The sequence below is a fragment of the Staurois parvus genome, unplaced genomic scaffold, assembly GCF_062004578.1.
Source record: "Staurois parvus isolate SC_StPar_1 unplaced genomic scaffold, SC_StPar_1.0 ptg003196l, whole genome shotgun sequence".
Classification (NCBI taxonomy): domain Eukaryota; kingdom Metazoa; phylum Chordata; class Amphibia; order Anura; family Ranidae; genus Staurois; species Staurois parvus.
In genome coordinates, this window is record NW_028320992.1 from 706 (window position 1) to 7,796 (window position 7,091).

General features: G+C 48.7%; 1 long non-coding RNA gene across 1 annotated transcript; it reads left to right on the forward strand.

Moving 5' to 3' along the window:
- Nucleotides 1-289: 289 nt before the first annotated feature.
- Nucleotides 290-6,192, forward strand: LOC149428493 (uncharacterized). The gene is made up of 2 exons (XR_016310725.1): nucleotides 290-397; nucleotides 1,316-6,192. It is a non-coding gene; the product is annotated as an uncharacterized LOC149428493 (long non-coding RNA).
- The last annotated feature ends 899 nt before the right edge of the window (nucleotides 6,193-7,091 follow it).

Here is a 7,091-nt window from a genome sequence, read left to right on the forward strand (position 1 = left end):
CACAGGGTACAGAGGTCAGGAGTATGTAACATACAGCACAGGGTACAGAGGTCAGGAGTATGTAACATACAGGGTACAGAGGTCAGGAGTATGTAACATACAGCACAGGGTACAGAGGTCAGGAGTATGTAACGTACAACACAGGGTACAGTGGTCAGGAGTATGTAACATACAGCACAGGGTACAGAGGTCAGGAGTATGTAACATGCAACACAGGGTACAGTGGTCAGGAGTATGTAATATACAGCACAGTGTAATCACATTGTAAGAAATCCTCTCATTGTTACCAGACGTTCCTGCGTTCTCTTACATACTCGTCAACCTTTTGGATCGGTCTTTTTTCAGAGAAAGGGTCTTGGAAATGGGTGGATGGAACTTCATACGAAGAGAATCCAAAGTAAGGAACCCGAACATAAAATGTCTTCTCACGTCGCTCCTATAAAGTCCCATTGTGGGGAGATGTCTCATTTTGATGTGTGGCTGTGGTGGGACCTTTTACACACAAACCCGTGAAGGTCAGGAGGGCCTCCTCACACCATGTCACGGTTTAATTCCTTGAGGTTGAAGAGATCCTTCAAAGCTTTGCTCGGCCCGGTACCTAGTTCAGATGTACTGTTGTTTTGGTGCTGTCAGCCAGCAATGGGCTTCTATCTTTATGTGTGGTGGGAATGTCAGCCTGTCCATAAGACATGGTGCATAGCAATAGACAGAGATGGCCTACAGGAAGATATGGTTGGATTGGATCCTATATAAAGAGAACGATTTAAAGATTGTGTATCCCACTCTCGTATTGAAGTCGTTGAGGCCTCTGGCTTCTGGCTTCCTCACCCTATTCCAGCCTTTATGGGGGATATGGACCTCATACTATACCTGACAAAATTGTGGAGTGTCCACAGGTGAGGGACACTCCATGAACCCTCACCCTAGTGACCTCAACATCTACTTTTCCCTCCTTCCTACCATTTCCTCCTTCTCAACGCTCAACCACTCCCCTTTCCTGACCATAATCCCCCCACCACCACCCTTTATTAAAAAGTGAGAGTGCACCCATCTAGAACTGACACACCCGTAACCTATTAAGTCCAACCGTAGAATGTTTTATCTCCTGACATTATATATCTTGTGTAGTGAGCATTATCCTTGTCATCTTTATATGTGACAACCCCGAGGAGTGCTGGGATGACAAGCTTATGTGTAGACACCTAGAGGAACCTCCTGTGACCATCCAACGGGGAATTAGAAAATTTGAAGTAGTGAGTCAATTCTGACCAGTATCAGCCACGGGCCAGTCACTGATGTCTTCTTTTTCCCGCAGGTTCTGGTTCAAAGGTCAGCCCGATAATTGGTTTGGCCATGGCCTGGAGGGTGGGGAAGATTGCGCTCAGTTGGTAGAAGATGGTTGGACTGATGTTCACTGTACGCTCCGCTTCCCGTTCGTCTGTGAGAAGAAGATATCATGACCTGCTTTGTGAAATACCATCCTGCTCCACCATGCTGCTGTGAAGAAGAAACTACTAACTGGATAAAATTGATCCCGCAGGGCATTCTGGGACTTGAGCTTCATTCAGGAAGAGATGATCTGAGAAGGTCCACATACTTTCTCCAATCTTCATATACTTTTACTGCCCCTTCAACTAAGATTGCCAACGAAAAAAAATGTTCTGATGTCTAGAAACAATGTATTTCCTTCCAAATATTGGCATTGCTGTATCTGTATACCTAGAAACTCGTTTCTGAGTCTTGGCCTCCTCAGTCTCCTTGGTGGTATAGTGTTTTCAGCCTTACCCCTGAGTGTGGTCACTGCAAAATCATAAGTAATGATGATAACCATGTGCTCCTAAAGTGCCTCTGATCAGATCTTCCACCATGACCAAATGGTGTGGTGTGAAGGATTTCCCACCTTCCCATACTGGTCTGTGTCATGTGAAGTCATGTGAAATGTCTGAAGATGCAAACTTCAAGCTTCACGTGCTCAGCAAGACTTTGTACCATTAAGGGTTTGCGTTGGTGCAGCAGGTCCTCCAGAGTCCAGACTGATGGTGATGAGACTCTCTGTCCCAGACTTTACCCTGCAGCTTCCTAGATCCGGGCTGCTCATTTCCGGTGCTGTAATATTGGCACACACACTTGTGGCACAAAGTCTTTCTGGCAGTAAGTTATAGGCGATTGCCTCTTCCCAAACATATGTGATGCTGAGACATGTAGTGCATGCGGGGGTTCATCTCACTATAAACACCAACCCTAAATGTTAGCCACAGAAATGATGAACCCTGATTGACAATGCCCTCTTCTCTCTGCCCCCTTTCTAACTCCACCGACCCTTCTCTCCATCCCCAACTCAATCCCATTCCTTTTTCCAGTCCCCACTCTATTCCCTTTCCCGCTCTGTCTCTATGAACTTGGTTCCACTCCTGTACCCATCCATCCCTACCTACCACTCCACCCCACCCTTCTCCACTCTCCTCTCCACCCCAACTCAGTCCCAACCTCCTCTCCATCCCAACTCAATCCTGCTCTACTTTCCAGTCCCCACTCTATTCCCTCTCCCGCTCTGTCTCTAAGAATTTGGTTCCACCCCTCTACACATCCATCCCTTCCTACCACTCCACCCCACCCTTCTTCACCCTTTTCTCCATCTTCAACTCAGTCCCACTCCCCGTTCCAGTCCCCACTCTATTCCCTCTCCCGCTCTGTCCTTATGAACTTGGTTTCACTCCTGTACTCTTCCGTACCTTCCTACCACTCCACCCCACCCTGCTCCACCCTCCTTTCCATCCCCAACTCAATCCAGCTTCCCTTTCTATTTCCCACCCTATTCCCTCTCCTTCTCTATCCCTATGAAGTTGGTTCCACTCTTCTACTCATCTGTACCTTCCTACCACTCCACTCCACTCCACCCCACCCTTCTCCACCCTTGTTTCCATCCCCAACTCAATCCAGCTTCTCTTTCTATTTCCCACTCTATTCCCTCTACGGCTCTGTCCCTATGAACTTGATTCCACTCCTCTACTCATCTATCCCTTCTTACTACTCCACTCCACCCTGCCCCACCCTCATCTCCATTACCCACTCAGTCCCAACCTCCTCTCCATCCCCAACTCAATCCTGCTCCCCTTTTCAGTTCCCACCCATTTCCCTCTCCCACTCTGTCCATATGACCTTGGTCTCCCTCCGCTATTCATCCATCCTTTCCTACCACTCCACCCCACCCTTCTCCTCCCTCCTCTCCATCCCCAACTCAATCCCATTCTCCATTCCAGCCCCCCCCCCCCCACACACACACACTCATTTCCCTCTCCCTGTATTCCCTTTTGACCTTGGTCACTTTCCATTGTCCATCCATTTATTCCTAACACTGCATTTCCACACTTCTCCACCCCTTCCCATCCTTCACACTGCTCCCTCCACACCGGAGTTTATTTGTACTCACCTGTCATTGAGTTTATAAGCTAACAGAACATTCTGTGGAGGACATTCAGATCAGGTAGATTAAAGGTCAATAACATCCCGAGTCAAGACTATAGCTTGGGGTCCCCATATTCTGTCATTGGTTCACATTTTCATCTCTACCTGTAAACACAAGGGGAAGTGTTTCAAAGCATATGTTTTGCATTAAAAGAAATGTTAGAGATTGGGAACTGACTTATGAAGGTGAAAGAGGTCAGATGGGTGAAAAGGGGGAGGCCCAGTGCACAAACCATAGGATCTCAGTGGAGGCTAATCTCATGGGTGGGCCAGTGCACATATCAGAGACAGTTCACATAAAGCCTTGTCTAAAGGAGGTCAAGTGCACACACCAGAGATCGTCCCAGTGGGGGCGTATGCCAGTGGAAGCCCAGGAAACCCAACAGAAATAGTCCCAGTGGAGGCCTATGTCAGAGGAGGCCCATAAAACCCACCAGAGACAGTCCCAGAGGTGGCTTATTACAGAGAAGACTCAGTACATACACCAGAGACAGTCCCAGTGGGGACCTGTGTCAGAGGAGGCCCAGGAAACCCACCAGAGACAGTCCTAATGGAGGTATATGCTAGAAGAAGCCCAGGAGACCCACCAGAGACAGTTCCAGTGGAGGCGTATGTCAGAGGAGGTCCAGGAAACCCACCAGAGACAGTCCCAGTGGAGGCTTATTTCAGGCGAGGCTCAGTGCACACACCAGAGACAGTCCCATTGGAGGCTTATGTCAGGGGAGGTCCAGGAAACCCACCAGAGACAGTCCTAATGGAGGTATATGCTAGAAGAAGCCCAGGAGACCCACCAGAGACAGTTCCAGTGGAGGCGTATGTCAGAGGAGGTCCAGGAAACCCACCAGAGACAGTCCCAGTGGAGGCTTATTTCAGGCGAGGCTCAGTGCACACACCAGAGACAGTCCCAGTGGAGGCTTATGTCAGGGGAGGTCCAAGAAACCCACCAGAGACAGTCCCAGTGGAGGCTTATTTCAGGTGAGGCTCAGTGCACACACCAGAGACAGTTCCAGTGGAGGCTTATGTCAGGGGAGGTCCAGGAAACCCACCAGAGACAGTCCCAGTGGTGGCATATTTCAGGCGAGGCTCAGTGCACACACCAGAGACAGTCCCAGTGGAGGCTTATGTCAGAGAAGGCCCATAAAACCCACCAGAGACAGTCCCAGAGGTGGCTTATTACAGAGAAGACTCAGTACATACACCAGAGACAGTCCCAGTGGGGACCTGTGTCAGAGGAGGCCCAGGAAACCCACCAGAGACAGTCCTAATGGAGGTATATGCTAGAAGAAGCCCAGGAGACCCACCAGAGACAGTTCCAGTGGAGGCGTATGTCAGAGGAGGTCCAGGAAACCCACCAGAGACAGTCCCAGTGGAGGCTTATTTCAGGCGAGGCTCAGTGCACACACCAGAGACAGTCCCATTGGAGGCTTATGTCAGGGGAGGTCCAGGAAACCCACCAGAGACAGTCCTAATGGAGGTATATGCTAGAAGAAGCCCAGGAGACCCACCAGAGACAGTTCCAGTGGAGGCGTATGTCAGAGGAGGTCCAGGAAACCCACCAGAGACAGTCCCAGTGGAGGCTTATTTCAGGCGAGGCTCAGTGCACACACCAGAGACAGTCCCAGTGGAGGCTTATGTCAGGGGAGGTCCAAGAAACCCACCAGAGACAGTCCCAGTGGAGGCTTATTTCAGGTGAGGCTCAGTACACACACCAGAGACAATCCCAGTGGAGGCTTATGTCAGGGGAGGTCCAAGAAACCCACCAGAGACAGTCCCAGTGGAGGCTTATTTCAGGCGAGGCTCAGTGCACACACCAGAGACAGTTCCAGTGGAGGCTTATGTCAGGGGAGGTCCAGGAAACCCACCAGAGACACTCCCAGTGGTGGAATATTTCAGGCGAGGCTCAGTACACACACCAGAGACAATCCCAGTGGAGGCTTATGTCAGAGAAGGCCCAGGAGACCCACCAGAGACAGTCCCAGTGGTGGCTTATTTCAGAGAAGACTCAGTACACACACCAGAAACAGCCCCAATGAAGGCTTATCTCAAGGGAGGCCCTGCACACACACCAAAGGCAGTCCCCATGGAGACTTATTTCAGGGGATGCCCAGTGCACACACCAGTTACAGGCCCAATGAAGGGTTATTTCGGGGATGCCCAGTGCACACACCAAAGACAGTCCCAATAGAGGCCTATTTCAGGGGAGGCCAGTAAACACTAGAGACAGTCTCAGTGGAGACTTATCTCAGAGGAGGCCCAGTACAGACCAGTTCCATCAAAAAACATCGGCAACTAAACCAGTTTGATATTTCACCCTGGACTGTTGCCACCTTTTCCAAACCCTCAACCCAACACCCCCAAACTAACTGTCCTACTTCCACAATCCTGGTGTTCAGGAACTCAGAACTTCATGTACCAGAACAAACCTACACCGTACTATAGAAATCACAAACTATTTGATACCACAATGAATCGCAGCTACTGATCTGGGTTTAAAAGCCATTCCCTGCTCTATGGAGATAGGAGGACCCCCTATATGTACAGACCCCTTCCGGCTTATTCTTTATTAGCGGAAACCTACAGCAACCAATCAGAAATCAATGCTTCATCCTTTATTGTTGTTCTCCAGGAGAAATATTGATTCACATACAGTGATTGGTCAGTGAGAATCACACAAGATTGTATAAAAATACTCTGTACGGTGGGAAAATAAAGTGCACTGTATTCATATTCGGAGTGTCTGGTCTCCCTCCAGAGAGGAAAAAGTTTTCAAAGAGGCAGGGGTTCTGACGGAATGTTGAGATATGAGATGTAGTGGTCCACGAGGTTCCAAGCGATTTGGTCCCCTAGGGGCTGTCCGGCGCTCACTGTAGCAATTCGGGGTGCCCACCAAAAAAGAATAGAGGGAGACAGGAGAGCCCTTATAGTGTATATAGTTGATTGAGCAATGAAATTAGTCTCAAAAAGGTTGATTTGTAGGGAGAAAAAAGGGAAGACAACGTACATCTGTTGAGGCTGCGGTCAACTTAAGGGGTAGATACAACCTTGTGTGTGAGAAGGTGGAGAAAACCCTGTCTTTACGCAGGAAGAAGGTTGGTCGTATCTCAATGCCATGGGGGTCAGAGTCCTGGATCCTCAAAGGGGTTCTCATGCAGGTGTTAAAGACAAGGTGGGTTCAGGGAGCAGCAGAGGCGCCCATTGTTGTCAATCTTAGAATAGGATGGAGTCATCCAGAACTATTAAAGCCCATTGGTTGTTCAATCAACAGAAGCGCCCATTGTTGTCAATCTAAGAATAGGTTGGAGTCATCCAAAACTAATAAAGCCTATTGGTGGAGTCATCCAAAACTAATAAAGCCCATTGGTTGTCCAATCAACAGAAGCGCCCATTATTGTAAATCTAAGAATAGGTTGGAGTCATCCAAAACTAATAAAGCCCATTGGTGGAGTCATCCAAAACTAATAAAGCCCATTGGTGGAGTCATCCAAAACTAATAAAGCCCATTGGTGGAGTCATCCAAAACTAATAAAGCCCATTGGTGAAGTCATCCAAAACTAATAAAGCCCATTGGTGAAGTCATCCAAAACTAATAAAGCCCATTGGTGAAGTCATCCAAAACTAATAAAGCC